The following is a 20,138-nucleotide window of genomic DNA, read 5'->3' as shown; positions in this document are numbered from 1 at the left end:
TATGTATGTTGAACTCACTAGTATTGTTTACCACAGTTTTAGGAGTTCAATATTCACTTAGGATCAACATTTCAGCCAGCAATTCAATCACCAAAACTCAAATTCACAATAGACACAATCATAAGGAAACCTAAAAGTTCAAGAAAAGGTTCACAATCAAAGACTCTCTAAGAATTTTGCATGAACATGTTAAGGACTAATTAACATGAAAGATTTGACTCAAATCAAATAATAGGCTAAAAGAATTTCATACACTCATGAACAAATGAGTTAGACAAAGAAACAAGAAAATAAAATTCAGCACAACATAAGAGAAGATACATGGAGAAAAATGAAGAAACAGCAATGGAAGAGAAGGTATAGCAAAAAAATTAATGGAGGTTTAAGGAGCACTTACTTGAAGCTCTTGTGCTTTGATTACCACTTGATGGAAGCTTGCTTGTGGGGCTTCTATGGAGGATGGATCTTTGAGCTTCAATGAGGTCCTTTAATGGTGATTTTCCACCATGGAGATGCAGCGGAAGACAAAGGAGAAGAGGTGAGAGGAGGCGCCATCCACTAGGGAATAAGCCATGGAAGAAGGAGCTTCGCCACCAAGATGAGCCTTGGATAAGAAGCTTGGAAGGATGCTTCAATGGAGGAAAAGAAAGAGGGAGAGAAAGAGAGAGGGGGGAGCACGAAATTGAAGGAATAAAAGAGGGAGAGAAGTGGAACTTTGAAGAATGTCTGACAAGACTCTCATTCATCAAAGTTACAACAAGTGTTACACATGCTTCTATTTATAGACTAGGTAGTTTTTTTGAGAAGCTTTCTTGAGAAAACTTCCTTGAGAAGCTTCTTTGAGAAAACTTCCTTGAGAAGCTAGAGCTTAGCTACACACACCCCTCTCATAACTAAGCTCACCTCCTTGAGAAGCTTCCTTAAGAAGATTCCTAAAGAAGCTAGAGCTTAGCTACACATACCTCTCTAATAGCTAAGCCCACCTCCTTGAGATGAGAAGCTAGAGCTTAGCTACACACCCCCTATAATAGCTAAGCTCACCCCCATGACAAAATACATGAAAATACAAAAAAAAATCCCTACTACAAAGACTACTCAAAATGCCTCGAAATACAAGACTAAAACCCTATACTACTAGAATGGCCAAAATACAAGGCCCAAAAGAAGGAAAAACCTATTCTAATATTTACAAAGATAAGCGGGCTCATACTTAGCCTATGGGCTCGAAATCTACTCTAAGGCTCATGAGAACCCTAGGGTCTTCCCTTGGATCTCTGGCCCAATCTACTTGGAGTCTTCTATCCAATGCCCTTGCGGGATTGGATTGCATCTGTAGACCTAGAATAACCATTTAAGTTAAAGAACTACTCTGAATTTTGAACCCTCTTATACTACCCTGGCTTTTAGAATGGGTTCTCAAGTAGACAATGTGCTTCTCCAATCTTAATGACCAAAACATCAAATTCTCATAAAAATGATACAATACAAATTCATCTTTGATTACAAAAACATCCATCTATATTGCTACACTTTTTGGACTCAATTGCGAGACGTAGTTGGGTTTTTAGACCAGTGTTAGAACTTTTAACAAGCGTACCAATTGTCATCGTTGGTTTCACATTTATAAAAGAGTTCGTCTGCACTGGGACTTGAGTTTACTTACTTCATTTGGATAAATGTTATCTGGTTAATAGTTATGTACAAATTTAATCGAATGTCATTGGTTTTGGTTTTACTAACTAAAGATAACTGAAAGTAAAAGAATAGTGAAAATAACGGATTTACGAAAATAACAGAATTATGGGAATAACGGAAATAACGAAAATAATGGAAGTCAGTGCATTAGAAATACATAAATTATGGAAATAATAATCACAACTTAAATTAATTCAAGAAAACATAGGATTGGATTTCATCGTTTAAACCCTTAGTATCCTAATAAGATTAACATATAAGAATCATTTTCCAACATTATTGATGCACACATTAAGTTACCCCAAGTCAATCCCTCGCACTTGGAACCTAAGAATATTTACTAAATATCGATCCCTCACATATGCAGTAAATATCCCAACATTAAAATTATATTCTCGTGCTTTTTGCAATCAAAATGTTATGCTCTTTTCCTAGCAACGTAATGTAAAGAGAAATCATTTTATTCAAATTCCAAGATTACTTTCCAGCCTCTCTTAAAATCCAATTTCATGACATTAGTGATCAAATAGAATAAAGCATTGTGAGTAGAATGAAATTACCAATAATGAGTAGAAAATACTCATACATATATAATATCAAAAGGGATACATAAGAGTACAAAGATTACATCCAACCCTTAAGAAAAACTAACCGATCATTGCGTAGAGCACAAGACTAAAAAGAGAAATGATGAAGGAAGTGATCCACAGTCACAGCTCTGCAGCGCCTTGGCTCCACTTTTCCTTTTCTCCTTCTTCTTCACTTTTTCTCTGTGTTTCTCTCTGGTTTTAGTTCAGCTGGAATGCCATTTCTCCTTCAACATGCATGGCTATTTATAGAAAACAACCTTGGAGAGCAGACAAATTCGCCCAAGTGAGCTGCTTGCTTAGGGCTGAAGTTACATCTTTAGCCTAGGCGAGCTGGATGCTAGCCTGGGCAAATTTGGGGTAAAAAATATTTGTGAAAATACCATTTTGCCCTTTCTTTTGACTTTGTTTCTAGATTTAACAAACAATCATCAAAACCTACAAAATCATGGATGAATCTTTCATATTTAAACAACAACATTAGTAAATGTACAATATATATAAACAACTAGATTTAAGGGTAGTTTATAAGAAAGCTATTGCAATCAAAGGATAAGTGCTAACAATTTAATCCTAAAAATAACTAAAATTTGGCCTTATCAACTCCCTCCAACCTAGAATCTTGCTTGTCCTCAAGCAAAGTAAAAAAATTTACAAATAATAATAGTATAAATAAATATAATATGCTTCAAAAATTGTGAACATTCTTTATGAAGAATCAATCCCCAAACTGATCAGAACAACATTTTTCAAAATGCAACAATGAGAAATGAAAGCACAAAAATGGAATTCATAGAACCAAAAATGTGATTAAGATCAATTTGCATTTTATTTTCTAAATAACATAAGAGGAAACACTGAATTCATTTAAATAGGGGAAAACCTCTCAAAGGTGTATAATTCTCACACAGGCAAGTCTTTCATCTCAATTCCAATCACTGATATGTCATAAATCAATTTTGCAAGTCATTTTCCATCAAATCAAAGATAATGTGCATAATCATCATGGATCAATAGGTCTTTTAAGGTTGGGCATGGTTTTGAAGGAAATCTTGGTTTTTCTAGATATTCAAACATATCTTGAGAATATGAGAGCAGACATAAAAATCTAGCTAGTAACTCAAATGAACGATCACTTCCTATCCCTTTTTTGTTTCAACCAATTTATCACTTCTTTCTATTCAGATGTTTACAACAACTCTGATAAAATGTACATGATTCAGACTTTTTATTTATCCACAAAGAATTTGTTTTTCTTTTTCTTTTTCGTTTCTTTCTTTTTTTTTTCTTTTTTTTTTTCTGTTTTCCCTTAATACCCATATTAAAAACAGAGAATTTACATTATATTAGTCACCAAATGATAGAAATCCCCATCAAAACACCCATGCTTTCCTAACCTAAGGTAAGGTAGGAAAATTTTATCCTAGGTTAGTGTTCCAACAAAATATCAAGTGTTTGGCTCAAAGGGCTTGCAAATGGTAAAATAATATACATTGGGATAGCTGTTTGGCCAGTGGCTTAAAATGTAAAGAAAGAAAGAATTCCTAGATCATAATGATGAATCATATGTTATGACAATTAGAAATTCATGCAAAACCAACTATAGAACATATCAATGAGGACACTCAATGAAAAATTTATGGTTGCACACAGTCACTAAAGCTTAAGTCCTATTTCCATATTCAAATCAAATCAGTGTTTCGAAAGTTGTTCTTTTATCAAGTTCATGCAAAAACATCTGAATTCATTTGGGTTTTAGGAAATTCCTTCATTGTTTTTCCTTCTCAATGTTTTCAAAAGAATTCTTTTGTTGTGTTCTAATCCAAAAATAAGTTTAAAAAATATTGGTTGTTTGATTCTTTCCAAAAAGAGTTATAATCTATAAATATACTAACAGAATATCAAACCACACGTAAATTAGTCAAAATAAACAAGCGTAAGTTTGTAAACAAAAATCCAAAACAGTAACTAAGGGAGTGAAAGCGATAAATGAAAATAAAGACAAGTCACAAATTTTTGAAGATCATGGCTGGGAAGCTCCATTTCCTCCCATGAAATAATCAACAAGATCCACCATGTCTTCATCTTCCTTTGCTATTCTTCTATCTACTTGGGCAGCTCATTGAGCATCTGCAGGACCTGCCTCCTCCTAAAAAATAGGCCTATCTCTTGGCCATGCAACAATGGCTCTAAACTACTCAGGAGTAGGCCAAGGGTAAAGGCTAGGGTCCTGGCGATGCTGGTGTAATGTATAGGGGCAGAAGTTATCATTCAACTGCATCTGGCCCCTATGATTTGCTGCCTGCTGGTCAGCCAAATGGCGCATGTACGTGTGCATCTGCAACTCCATCCTCTGCATGTGTGCTGAGATGGACTCCAAGGATGGCGGCTGACGTGGGGGTGGGGCATCTGCTGCTGACTGAGGTTGTTGATCCTGCTCTGGTTGCTATACCTACCTTGGCATGCAATATTTTTTAATAAATGATATATTAAGTGGAGGCTGAATGTGTTTTGTTGGTGTGATTGGTACTCCATAGAACTGGCAGAGACCTGTAATTAAAGCAGGAAACCCAATGCCTTGTTGGACTTTTCTGGGTCCACTGGGTGCCTAAGAGGTTTAGTACCAACAAACTGATGAATAACATCTGAAATGAGTTGGGCCACATGGATACTGATATGCTCCATAATGTTTTAGACCAGCTGACATTTAGGTAGGGTAAGATCAGAGTTGTGGTCACTTGGAAGGACATTACTGAGGAGGAAGGTCATCCAGATTTGAGTCAGAGTCGTCATGCTGGTGCGCATTATTCACAACCGCTTCCCTGCCATGCTCTGTAGAAAATCACATCCTGGGAAGCAAAGTAGCTGACCTATAGCCTCTTTATCAAAACCTGTAGTCTGACATCTCCTTGCAGTGTATTCACATTGTTGCCCCTCCTCCAAGATCAACGGATTCCCTAAAAATTGGTTGATGGCATCTGTGTCATAAGGAATTCATTGTCCCCTCACTTTGGAACATTTATCCATAACACCTTCCTCAGTAGGCCAAGCATTTGCATTAAATTCTAGGACAACTTCATGGTCATATTTAGGCATGGGCTTTGCAAGCTGTGTCTAGCGTCTCCTAGCAATCTCTGTTTGGAATTCAAGATACTCACCCTCAGCTAATTGGACCCTTCTTTCCTTGAGGAAAGACCAATATTTGATCACTTCAAAGTGGTATTGATGCTCCTCGCTACGAAAGTGATGTCCATCAAATTCAAACTCTACAGGTGGAGCTATGCTAGATCCTTCTCCTGTAGTGGTCTTCCTAGCTCTCTTAGAGGTAAGTTTCTTTGGAGCCATCTGTAACAAAGACACATCCAACTAGAATTTTAGCAAAAATTATTTTTCAAGGAATATAGAGCCATATTATTTGAAATTGTCAACTTTTAGCAACCAAGAAGTCAATATGTGTGTGAAAGTTCAATCCAAACAGCTATTTAATGCTTAAACAACAATTCAATCCACATAAATGCAGCAATTTTAGTCCAAAAAAATGTTGGCCATTCGAACTCAAACAATTTAAGTTACTCAGTAATAACTCATGTAATTGCATTTAAGGAAATGTTGTAATTTCAAGCTTAATTCACAGCCCCATTTAAGTTAACAACTTGAGTTGATCTCATATCTAAACTAATGACTAAACATGTTTAAGCATTCAGATTTTAAAAGAAACACATAGTGTCATACCCTAATTTCGTCTGGGGACTATCATTCACTGATGTTTTGATTCTCGCTAGCCGAACTGCGTTGTTCGACACCAGTTACCGTACAAAATGAAGGATCATTCAATGTTTTGATCAAGAATGCGAAAGATACCAAAAAAGAGAGGGCAAAAGGGTATTTTCCTTGGTTTTCCTGGACCCTAGATCACCCAGGCTAGCCTCTGGCTCGCTTGGGCCACCCAATAGCTTCATGGTGAAGAAACCAGCTTGCCTGGGCGAGCTCACAGCTGGAGGGTCAAGTTTCAACTTTCCTAGGCGAGTTGCAACTGCCCCAAAGTGACCCTTTGCCTATAAATAGGTGTCCTAAAGGGGTTCAGAAGTGTAGAGAATTGAGAGAATTAAGAAAGAAGAAGATGAAAGAAGAGGAAACGAAGCCGAGGCGCTGTCGAATCGCAACCGCGATCATTCCCTACATCGTTCCTTGTTCGGTGTTCTTCGTGCGACCATCGGTTAGTTTTGTTTTTAAGATTTAAATGTTATCTATGTACCCTTAGGGGTCCCCCTTGCTATTATGTGCACATCCATCTTCTCCATCTATCATCGGTGATCTCATTTTTTTTTGGTAAAGTTCAATCTTAACCGATCACTAGTGTTGTAAAGTTGTCTTTAAAGAGATTGAAAGTTAATAAAAAAAACCAAGATAAAACCAACTCATAACTAATTTATTTTTATCAAATAGCACTTCAGATCATTTCAAGGTCCAATGCCTTACCGATTCTCTTCGCTTTTCAAATTTAAAAGATCGTTTCAAGGTCCAACGCCTTAATGATTCTCTCTGTTTTTCAAAATTTAAAGCATAGTTTCAAGGTCCAATGCCTTAAACGAATTTTTGTTCGCAATTAGAATGAATCTTTCAAAAACATAAAAAATCAATTTAACACACAAACATTCAGACTTAAAGAACTACGTATGTCTAAATTCCTCATCGTACTTAAGGATACGTAGGAGCAAGGGCAACACCCTTGTCGACCCCAAAAAAATATAATAAATAAACATAAAAAGGGAAAATACATAATTTTGAAGTCACGTTATGCACACTTGATTAAAGGTTACCGTCCCTTATGACGGGCGTGTGGGGTGCTAATACCTTCCCTACACGTAAACAACTCTTGAACCTTTAGTTTCAAAATTCGCAAACCTCTTGTTGGTTTTTCTAACGTTTTCCTCGAATAAACGTTGGTGGTGACTCCCATGCGTTTTCCTTTTTGGAAGATGCTCCTTTGGCTTTTCGCCCGCACTCCCGTCATAAGGTAGGTTGCGACACATAATATAACCATTGTGACATTTTATTGAACACTTGGTGTGCACACGTTTAGGCATGTATAAATGAAGGATTGAGAACAATCAGAAAATGCAAACAAGTAAAAAAGCAAGAGAAGGCCTAACATTATTCAGAAAAACACATCTTTTGAACAAATGATCATCCATTCATACAAAAATCTAAATTGCATTTCATTGAAAGGAAAGCAGAAAAACATCAAATAACACATGAACAAAATGCGAAAATTAGAAAGAACATGGTCCTTACCTGAATGAGATGATGTGAAATGCAAAAATTGGAGAAAAGGAGGGCACTTGTATGAATTTGTGGGTGAAGAAGGCGTAGCCTTCGTGCTTTGAGAGGAAGAAGGGTTTTGATTTTTTAAAAGAGTGGGGTGAAATTTGATTTCAACCCCTTTTTATTTTTTTCGCAGATGTTCACTCGCCTAGGTAAGTTAATGGCTTTTTTTTAAAAAAAACTAACATGGACAGTAACCCCTTAAAAATGATAATCCTAAAATATTTAAAAAGAGTTCAAACAAACAAATATTTAAGCAACACAAAGTGAAATTAGGAGAAAAGAAATTTAAAAGCAAAGTTTAGAAATACTATGTTGCCTCCGAGGAGCGCTTTTTTAACGTCTGTTTAGCTAGACGTCCTTGTTGTGGTTCAAGCCTCTTACAGTTGGACAACAGTGGTTAACCTCTCGAGATCTCAACCTAAGTAGTGTTTGATTCTTCTGCCATTCACGGTCCATGTCCTTTTGCTAGTTGGGTCCTCCAATATCACTGCTCCATGTGGCATAACTTCTTTGATGATGAACGGTCCAGACCATTTGGATTTTAGCTTACCTGGAAACAATCTTAATCTAGAATTAAATAACAATACCTGTTGACCAGGCTGAAAATTCCTTTTTGACAGCTTTTTGTCATGATAAATTTTTACTCTTTGGTTATAAAACTTTGAATTTTCATAAGCTTGAAACCTCATTTCCTCCAATTCACGGAGTTGGAGCTTCCTGTGTTCACCAGCTGCACTTGAGTCAAAGTTCAAAAACTTTAATGCCCAATAAGCTTTATGTTCCAACTCAACAGGTAGGTGGTGTCGCAACCTACCCTTCGGCGGGAGGACGACGCGAGACTCACTGGTGCGTCTTCCGAGGAAGGAAAACGCGCGGAGTCACCACCAACGTTTATTTGAGGAAAACGTTAGAAAAACCGAAAAGGGGTCTATGAATTTGAAGGATAAAAGGTTTGGGAGTTGTTTACGTGAGGGGAAGGTATTAGCACCCCATGCGTTCGCCTCAAGGGATGGCAGTCCTTTAATCAAATGTGCAAAATCATGACTTCAATATTTGTTTATTTTCCCTTTTTTATGTTTGTTTACTTTTTGGGTTCGACAAGAGCGTGGCTCTTGCTCCTACGTATCCTCAATTGCGATGAGGAACTCAGACCTATGTAGTTCTTTGAAAGCTAGAAAAGTTACGCGTAGGGTTGATTTTAGACTTTTGAAAGGTTCATTTTAACCGATAAAAGTAAAAGACTGTTAAGGCGTTGGACCTTGAACGGATTCGAGTGATTTTTGTGGATAAAAGCTTGATTATGTGTTGATTTTAGCTTTGGTTTCACTTGGTTACTTTCAAAATCATTAAAAGAGGACTTGCAAAGTAAATGACCGGTTGAAACTTTATTTTTCAATGATTAACCGAGGTTACAGCACAAACTTTCAGTTGGATTTTTATTTTACAAAGATTAGGTGAGATTACGGCACAATTAATCAGTGGAAACTCACTTTACACAAGGAAATGAGATCACTGATGGTAGAAGAATGGAGATGAAGATGCGAAAAGCAAGAGTGGACTCCTAAGGGTGCATAGAATAAATTCACAACTTCAAAAAATAAAAACTAACCGGTCAATGGACGAAGAACGGACGAAGAACGATCACGAAATCGTTCACAGAAACGTTACGGAAGCATTTTTTTTCTTCTTCTTTCTCCTTCTTCTCACCAATTTCACTCTGAACCTCTCAATATCAACTGTTGACTCCTTCTCCTCAACCCCCTCATTCCTATTTATAGGAAATTAAGGGTGGAGATTGCACAACAGCTTGCCCAGGCGAGCTGCTTGCTTCCTCCAGAAGTAACCTTGCTCGCCCAAGCGAGCTCAGCTCGCCCAGGCGAGCTAGTTACTTCAGCCTTAAGCTTTCTAGTGGGCCCAGGGGCTAAAAAATGCCCCAAAAGTGACCCTTTTGCCATTCTTTTGGGTATTTTGCATATTTCCTTCCGAAACATTGAAAAAACCATACGGATTGCGTGGCAATTGGTGTTAAGCAACTCAATTCGACTGGCAAGAATCCAAACATTTGCAAATGATCATCCCCGGATGAAATTAGGGTATGACAGTTGCCCCTCTTTGCTTATCTTTTATTGGAAATAAAAAGGAAGTAAAGATAAAGACACTAATTTCATTCCAGCGATCTCGCCATCCGACAGACCAATAGTGGAAGCCCCAGCAGCGAAACCTGTCAAAAGAAGGATTATAAAAGGCATCAGGTATACCAACAAAAGACCTTGAAGTCTTGCAAAGTAAAGGGGGACATTGAAGTCTCAACAGAAGACTCTGATAGTCTTTGAAACAAAAGACTCTGATGGTTTTTAAAAAATGAAAAGGGCGGAAGACATTGACAGTCTTCGCAAGACAATAGACTTTGATAGCCTTGTAAGAGTAAAGAAAGCAGATGACCATGATTGTCTCCGCATGATGACAGACTTTGATAGTCTTGAAAATGTAAAGAAAGCAGATGACCATGATTGTCTCCACAAGCCAACGGACTTGGTAGTCTTGAAAATATAAAGAAATCATATGGCCATGATTGTCTCCATAAGCCAACAGACTTAATAGTCTCTGAGGCAAAGAAGATTGTGATAGTCTCGGTCGAAAGACATTGAAGTCTTTGAAAAGAGGCAGATAACCTTGATTGTCTCTGCAGGCCAACAAACTTGATAGTCTTGAAGCAAAGAAGACTATGATAGTCTTGGTTGAAAGACATTGAAGTCTTCAAAAAGAGACAGATACCCTTGATTGTCTCTACAGGCCAATGGACTTGATAGTCTCGAGGCAAAGAAGACTGTGATAGTCTTGGTCGAAAGACATTGAAGTCTTCGAAAAGAGGCAGATGACCTTGATTGCCTCTGTAGGCCAACAGACTTGATAGTGATGTGTCATCATTTTCTCCTATTTCTTCACTCTTTTTGTCACCATTTTAATTACTGATTAGCCTTAAATGTCAAATTAATTATGCAGTTTTATCATTTGGGCCTACTGGATTAATTTTGTGTTTTTAATTTAATTTCAGGAGAATTATAGGCAATTGGGCTTGAATCCAGAATTGGGCTTGGACTTGAAGAGAGCAGACTATTTTATTCTACCAAATCTTATCTTATTTAGATTTGATCTTATCTGGATATTATTTCATCTAGATCTTATCTTATCTAGATTTGATCTCATCTAGATCTTATCTTATCTAGATTTGATCTCATCTAGATATTATTTCATCTAGATCTTATCTTATCTTATCTTATCTAGATTTTATTTTATTTATGGGCTTGGATTTAAAACAAATTTGTAAAGCTTTGGGGCTGAAAACTATATAATAGCACCAAGGTTCTAGTTTAAGCCCTCTCTCCTTCCTCTCTCTCTCTCTCTCTCTCTCTCTCTCTTCTCTCTCTTTTTTTTTCATTTTAGTTTTAGAGTGCTACTCTCTTTTTCGTTTTAGTCACTTTTCGCTTTAGCAATAAAATTTTGTTTCCTGCTTCAATCTACAATTTCGTTCTCTATTGATTAATGGAAGGCTAAGTCTCTAGCGTTGTTTTCTCTTGAGGATCAAACACAGCTCTCTTTGAGGTTCTACTATTACTATTAAATTCTGATCAGTTTTTCCTCTTCACCAATTACTCTGTATTTGCTGCTATTAATCCATGCATGCTTAGTGCTTGATTAATTGTCTCTGCACTTAATTTACGTTCATGCTTAATGATCGTTCATGATTAATTGGTGTATGTGTTGCTTAATCACATAATGAATGCCTTATGTTAAATTTTGCTTAGTAATTTAACTTAGGGTTGAATTAAGTGGTTGAACTGATAAAGGATAAATTCTCGTAACCTAGGATAAGAGACTTGCTTGTGAATCAAGGGTAAGCAACGTGTTTTAATTCTGATATTTTCTAATTCAATTTTACTCATTGTTTAATTTACAAAAACAAACAACCCCCCCCCCCCAATTCGTTATTGTTTTATTAATATCTGTTATGAATGTTTGGTTGACCATTGCTCGTTGGGAGATGACCTAGGATCACTTCCTAGATACTGCATTTTTAATGTTTATTTGATTTGGGTACGACCTCAATCAATAGTCTTGAGGCAAAGAAGACTGTGATAGTCTTGGTCAAAAGACATTGAAGTCTTCGAAAAGAGGCATATGACCTTGATTGTCTCTGTATGCCAACGGACTTGATAGTCTCGAGGCAAAGAAGACTGTGATAGTCTTGGTCGAAAGACATTGAAGTCTTCGAAAAGAGGCAGATAACCTTGATTGTCTCTGTATGCCAATGGACTTGATAGTCTCGAGGCAAAGAAGACTGTGATAGTCTTGGTCAAAAGACATTGAAGTCTTCAAAAAGAGGCAAATGACCTTGATTGTCTCTACATGCCAACGAACTTGATAGTCTCGGAGGCAAAGAAGATTGTGATAGTGTTGGCCGAACTTTCACTAAAACACGAACACGCTTAGCAAAGAAACAAACCTCCAAACTGATCAGCACAACATATATTTTTGAAGAAAAATAATGTGACTACTGGGGAATGAAAGCATGCTGATAGAATTTCTCATAACCACAAATGAGATTTGGGATGTTTGCATTTCATTTCTAAAAGAGCATTAGAAGAAAACACTAGGTCCAATTAAATAGAGGAGAACTGCTCAAAGTGTATACATCCTAACTCCAAATCACAAATATGTCATGATTTGACTTTGTAAATCATTTCCCATCAAATCAAAGATAATATGTGCAATCATGGATCAATAGGACTTTTAGGAAGTTGGATTTTTGGCGGTAAATTTGGCTTTGGTCGTTCTGGCCTTTCCTTTTTGTTTCCTTTTCACTTTGGTTCGGTGTGGAACAAAAGCGGACACAAAGATTTGGTTTGTAACTAAGCAAGTGACTGCTTCGCATATCCCTCAGGTTTTAGCCCAGGTTACTGTTACCATTCTTTTTCCTTTTTTTCTCTTTCAATACTTTTTGTGCATTGTTCAAACATTGTCTGCTTCAAAGAACCTCTCCTTTTTTTCTTTTCTTTCTTTCTTTCTTTTCTATTTTCTTTTGCTTTTCTTCAATCTTTGATTGATTGATTTTGTTTTTCTTTCTCTTTTCTCTTGACGCACTGATCGAGGCCGTACCCGAATCAAATAAACATTAAAATGCAGTAACTAGGAAGTGATCCTAGGTCGTTTCCCAACGAGCAATGATAAACCAAATGTTCATAATATACTTGCAGTAACAGTAACAATTTGGGGGGGGGGGGGGGGTTGTTTGTTTTGTGAATTAAAGAACAAGCGAACTGGAATACAAAATTAATAGTATTAAAAACGTGTTGTGTCCTCTGATTCAGAAGCCATTCTCTTGTCCTAGGTTATGAAGAATTAGTCCCTAACAGTTAACCACTTAATCCAACCCTATGTTAATTGACTAAGCGAAAATCAACTTAGGATTGTCAATACGTGATTAGGCAACACATACACCAATTAACCCTTCGTTCATTAAGCATGAACATAAGTTAAGCTCAGAGGCAATTAATCGAACACGAAGCGTGCATAGATTAACATTAACGAACGTGAGTTAATTGGTGAAGGGAAAACTGCCAGGAAGCTACATTATAAACAAAACCTCGAAGAGAGTTAAGCTTCATCCTCAAAAGGAAACAACATCAGAAATGTAGCCTTCCATAATTTCAACAAAATCAGAAAACGTAAATGAAAATAGAAGCATAAACGTAAATGAAGCTAAAGGCATAAAACGTAAATGAAAGCAGAAGAAGGAACAAGAAACGAAATTGCAATAAGAAGCATAAAAATGGAAAATGCATTCATGTGAACAGTAACATGAAGCTCAAAACGTAAAACCCTAAAACTATGCTCTAAATAATAGAATCCCCTTTACACGAATCCCAAGGCTGCTATTTATAAGGGTCACTCAGAGTCACTGGGCCTTATTACATTATTCTGGCCCAAAACGAAATAAACATTGAACATCATAAAAATAAAATTGCAATCTCCTAATTAGAAATTAACTAAGGTAAACGTTGCTTTATTTGCCCTCTTTAAGTCCACAACCAAAATCCAGATTAAGCTCAATGCTTCATTAATTCCTGAAATTAGATTAAAAACATCAAATTATCTTAATGAGCCCAAATAATAAAACTGCCTAATTAATTTGACAATTAAGACTAATCAGTAATTAAAATGGTGCACAAAGGTTTAAGAAATAGGAGAAAATAATGGCACATCAAAATCCCCCATACTTAGCCTTTTGCACTCCTGGGCAAAATGAAACAAAGAACAAAATCAAAGGATATCAAAGATAGACAAACAAAAACATTTACATATTTCTCAATGAACATCAAGGAATGAAAGGAATGGGTAACATCTAACATCTAACATGAAGAGATCCAAAGAGTCAAAACATTCATGAAAATCATCCAAGCAACCCAATCATGGCAAAATAGTTAATCAGCTCAAGAATGAAAAGTGATAAAGCCTCACAAGATATACACTCTATCTCTCAAGTGTCTAGGCTACTATTTACCCTCAAAGCACCCATGAAAACCAACACCATATAAACTTGGCAAGATTCTAAAATTGACAATCAACCCATAAACACAAGCACATGAGGATCAAAAGGTCTTTTAAGGTTGTAATGGGGCCAAGGACAAGGTAGGGAAAAATATGGAATAAGTAGCTAAATCCCAAAGGAATAGAGGAGCAATGGGGAATAAGTGCATATTAAGAAAAAATAAGAAAACCTAAAGATAAAATTTAAACATAAAGAGTAGAACCAAAAGTCTCGTTATTCTTTTTTTTTCTATTTAAGATCTTATTCACTCAATTTTTATTGCTTTTCTTTTTCTTTTTCTAATTGATTCAACTTGAAATTTTATTTATTTATTTATTTTGCACAGTAGCATTTGAGAACTAGCATATCATTCAGCAGCATGTCCAACATTTAACCCATATACAATGTACATCAGTATGGCCCAAAAATACATCATGAAGCATAGCCAACAAAACATGTTATCCAACAAAACCCCCCCACACTTATTACCAAAACAATTCCAAAGCTCCAAAATTCCTTAAGGTTAAGGTAAGATCATGGTTTTTCACTTAAGGCTTGTAATGAGCTTCAAAACAAAGAAAGGGGAACATAGGCTCAAAGGGCTATCAAAGGGATTAATTCAAGGTAAGTCCATTTGGCTAGAGGCTTATAAGAACAAAATTGCCTAAATCATTTCCAAATATGCATGTGAATTAGGAAGCATCAACAACAATCAAGCCAAGGCTATTGTGCAAGCAATCAATGGGGCAAAACACACCAAATGATTATGATGATGGCTCAAATTCTCACAAAGGTAAACTTGTCACTTCCAAATTGAGCTTTCAAAACTATCATGACATGTAGAGGAAAAACAAGGATTTCAAATCACAAAATGTCAAGAGACTTTTATTTTTGAAACAATTACCCATTACTTGAACATAACCTATAATTCAAAGAAAAACATGCAATGTCGTACATGCAAACAGAATTGACCTAAAATACTAAACTAGAAACCCAACAAAACTAACAAAATTAACAAATTAACACAACTAACAAAATTAACAAAACCAACAAAACTAGCAAAACCAAAGAACACTCCCCCCATACTTAAACAACACATTGTCCTCAATGTAGCACAATTAAAAGATTAAAAGCAATTAAACCATCAAATAGAATCGAACAAATGTAATAAAAGGAAAGAAGGAGATAGGAAAAGAAGAACTCCCTAAGTCATGGTGGAGGAAGAGTAGGATGGAGTAAGGAAGTCTCTTCCAGCACTACGTCCACTAAAGAAGGGTTTGTGAGGAATGGCTTAAGTCGGTATCCATTGACCTTGAAGCTCTTGTTTGTGGAGTCACTTTTGATCTCAACTGTACCATAAGGAAAAACATTAGTAACAACAAAAGGACCAATCCACTTAGACCTCAACTTACCACTCATGAGTCCAAGCCTAGAATTATACAATAACACTTTTTGCCCAACCATGAAGTCCTTCTTAATTATCATGCTATCATGGAACTTCTTGGTCTTTTCTTTGTAGAACTTGGCATTCTCGTAGGCTTCTAGATGGATCTCATCTAACTCACTCAGTTGCAACTTTCTTTCCTCACCAGCTTGATCCATAGAAAAGTTATAGGTCTTCACTGCCCAGTATGCTTTGTGCTCAATCTCCATTGGAAGATGACATGCCTTTCCAAAGACAACCCGATAAGGAGACATTCTTATGGGTGCTTTGTAGGCAGTCCGATGTGCCCAAAGAGCAACATCAAGCCTGGTACTCCAATATTTCTTGCTTGGCTGCACAATCTTCTCTAAAATTCTCTTGATCTCCCTGTTAGAAATTTCTGCCTATCCATTGGTTTGGGGGTGGTATGGTGTGGATACCCTGTGTACAACCCCATACTTTTTAAGCAAGGCATGCATTGATTTGTTGCAAAAATGGGTTCCTTGATCACTAATGATTGCTTTAGGTACTCCAAACCTGCAAAACAGATTAGATCTGACAAAATCTGCAACAACCTTAGCATCATTAGTTCTAGTGGGCTTGGCTTCCACCCATTTTGAAACATAATCAACTGCAAGGAGAATGTAAACATAACCAAAAGAGACAGTAAAGGGCCCATGAAATCTATGCCCCAGACATCAAACACCTCACAAAATAGCATAGGTTGCTGAGGCATTTGTTGTCGCCATGTAAGTGCACTTCCTGCTCTCTGACACTGCTCATAAGTGCTACAGATCTTCCACGCATCTTTAAAGATGGTGGGCCAATAAAAGCCATAGTCAAGCACTTTGCGAGCTATCCTTTGAACACCCAAATGACCTCCCGGTGCGGAAGAATGACAGAACTGTAGGACTGAGTCAATCTCATGATCTGGAATGCATCATCTAATGACCTGATCACTGCACAATTTCCACTAGTAGGGGTCATCCCAAATAAAATGCTTAGCATCACTTTTAATTTTATCTTTTTGAGCCTTAGATGCTAAGGGAGGAAAAACAAAAGCAACTAAATAATTGACAATGTTAGCAAACCAGGGAGTAGAAAGAGAATCATAAATACTATACGGTATATACAAATGATCATTCGGGAAATCATCCTGAATGGGTGAATCCTCAGCAGACACACGTTCGATCCAACTCAAATGATCAGCAACTAAATTTTGTGCTCCGCTCCTATCACGGATCTCCAAGTCAAACTCTTGGAGCCAGAGCATCCATTGGATCAACCTAGGCTTTGAATCAGCCTTCTTCAACAAGTACTTTAGAGCTGCATGGTCAGTATAAACAATAATGCGAGTACCAAGCAAATAAGAATGAAATTTTTCAAGAGCAAAAACTATGGCTATTAGCTTTTTCTCAGTAGTAGTATAATTCACTTGGGTAGCATCTAAAGTCCTAGAAGCATAATATATCACCCTGGGCAATTTATCAATTTTCTGAGCAAGGACAGCCCCCAATGCATAATTTGATGCATCACACATAAGCTCAAAATGGGCTGTCCAGTCGGGTGCTTGGATGATGGGGGTGGTAGTCAATGCTCTTTTGAGGCAATCAAAAACCTCTTTGCATTTATCATTAAAGTCAAACTCCACCTCCTTTTGCAACAAGTTGGATAGTGGAATGGCTACTTTGCTAAAATCTATTATAAAGCGCCTGTAGAATCCTGCATGACCAAGAAAAGATCGCACCTCTCGCACGCAAGAGGGGTAAGGCAATTGTGAAATAACAAAATTTTTTGCAGGATCTACTTCAATGCCCTTATTGGAAATAATGTGGCCTAAAACTATACCTTGCTCAACCATAAAATGACATTTTTCAAAATTTAGAACAAGATTAGTTTCAATGCATCTATTCAAAACCTTTTCCAGACTATCCAAACAAACATCAAAAGAGGATCCATATACAGTGAAATCATCCATAAACACCTCTATGCAATTTTCTAAAAAATCACTGAAAATACTGATCATGCACCGCTGCAAGGTACCAGGGGCATTGCACAAGCCGAAAGGTGTAGAAGCAAGCTTCATGATGAATCATGATTGATTCAAAGAGTTTTGATGATAACAAAGATAAGAAAGCTTCATGATGAATCAAGATTGATTCAAAGAGTTTTGATGATAACAAAGATGATGACAAAAAGCTCAAAAGTCAAGAACACTTCATGATAACAAAGATGATGATCTCCAGAATCAAAGAATGAGTTCAAGATTGAATCAAGAACACTTCAAGGTTCAAAAGGAAATTTGACTTCAAGAATCAAGAATCAAGTTTCAAGATTCAAGTTCCAAGAATCAAGATAAGTATTAAAAAGTTTTTTCAAAAACTGAGTAGCACATGAACTTTTCTCAAAAACCTTTTACCAAAGAGTTTTTACTCTCTAGTAATCGATTACCAGATTGTTGTGATCGATTACCAGTAGCAAAATGGTTTTCAAAAAGCCTTCAACTAAATTTACAACATTCCAATTGATTTCAAAATGTTGTATTTGATTACACTGATTTGGTAATCGATTACCAGTGTGTTTGAACGTTGGAATTCAAATTTAATTGTGAAGAGTCACATCCTTTCACAAAAAAGCTTTGTGTAATCGATTACACTAATTTGGTAATCGATTACCAGTGATAGTTTCTGAACAAAATCAAAAGATGTAACTCTTCCAATAGTTTTCAACACATTCTTTAGACAACAAACTTTTGCCAATTGATTTCTGAGTCTCTTTGAACTTCTTCTTCTTCTTCCTTTTGCCAAAAGCTTTCCAAAGTTTTCTGGTTTTCCAAACCTTGAAAACTTTTGCTATTCATCTTTTTCATTCCCTTTCCCTTTGCCAAAAAGAATTCGCCAAGGACTAACTGCCTGAATTCTTTTTGTGTCTCTCTTCTCCCTTTTCCAAAAGAACAAAGGACTAACCGCCTGAATTCTTTTGTGTCTCCCTTCTCCCTTGTCAAAGAATTCAAAATGACACAGTCTGAGAAATCTTTTGATTCTTCCCTTTCCCATATACAAAATATTTCAAAGGACTAACCGCCTAACAATTCTTTTGTATCCCCCTTCACAAAGTTTCAAAGGTTTAACCGCCTGAGAACTTTGTCTTAACACATTGGAAGGTACATCCTTTGTGGTACAAGTAGAGGGTACATCTACTTGGGTTGTTGACTGAGAACAAGAGAGGGTACATCTCTTGTGGATCAGTTCTAGTGGAAGGTACATCCACTAGGTTGTTCAAAGAGAACAAGGGAGGGTACATCCCTTGTGGATCTTTGCTTGTAAAAGAATTTTTACAAGGTTGAAAAGAAATCTCAAGGACCACAGGTCGCTTAGGGACTAGATGTAGGCACGGGTTGTTGCTGAACCAGTATAAAAACTCTTGTGTGTTTGTCTCCTTCTTCCCTACTTTTTTAATTTCCGCTGTGCACTTTAATTTCCGCTTTTACTTTTGGTTAAGTTTTTTTTTTGTTCTTCATTTACTTAACAACATATTAAAAGCCTTAGAAGAGTAAATTTTTAATTAGTAAAGGTTTAGGAATAATTAATTCAACCCCTTCTTCTAAATTATTTTGAGGCCACTTGATCCAACAAAAGGCATCCTCCTATAGGCAAAAGTTCCGAAGGGGCAGGTGAATGTGGTCTTTTCATGATCCTTAGGAGCAATAGTGATTTGCATATAACCAGAAAAACCATCAAGGAAACAGTAGTGAGATTTACCTGCCAGGTGTTCAAGCATCTGGTCAATGAATGGCAGGGGAAAATGGTCCTTTTTGGTAACCTGGTTCAGCCTCCTATAGTCTATGCAGACTCTCCAACTGTTCTGCACCTGAGTAGGAATCAACTCCTCCTTTTCATTTTTTATCACGGTGAGGCCGGTTTTCATCGGGACTACCTGGACGGGACTCACCCATTGGCTATCGGAGATAGGATAAATGATTCCAGCTTGCAAAAGCTTGGTTACCTCCTTCTGTTGGATCGAGTGGCCTCAGAATAATTAAGAAGGGGGGTTGAATTAATTATTCCTAAACCTTTACTAATTAAAAAATTACTCTTCTAAGGCTTTTACTAAATTGTTAAGAGAATGAGGAGTAGAAGAGAAACTTAACAGAAAGTAAAAGCGGAAATTAAAATGCACAACGGAAAGTAAAAGAGTAGGGAAGAAGGAGACAAACACACAAGAGTTTTTATACTAGTTCGGCAACATCCCGTGCCTACATCCATTCCCCAAGCGACCTGCGGTCCTTGAGATTTCTTTCAACCTTGTAAAAATCCTTTTACAAGTAAAGATCCACAAGGGATGTACCCTCCCTTGTTCTTTTTGAACCTAGTGGATGTACCCTCCACTAGAACTGATCCACAAGAGATGTACCCTCTCTTGTTCTCAGTCAAACCCAAGTAGATGTACCCTCTACTTGTACCACAAAGGATGTACCCTCCAATGTGTTAAGACAAAGATCTCAGGCGGTTAAACC

The sequence above is a fragment of the Glycine max genome, chromosome 15 (genome assembly GCF_000004515.6).
Source record: "Glycine max cultivar Williams 82 chromosome 15, Glycine_max_v4.0, whole genome shotgun sequence".
Taxonomy (NCBI): domain Eukaryota; kingdom Viridiplantae; phylum Streptophyta; class Magnoliopsida; order Fabales; family Fabaceae; genus Glycine; species Glycine max.
Note: the sequence above shows the minus strand (reverse complement) of the source record.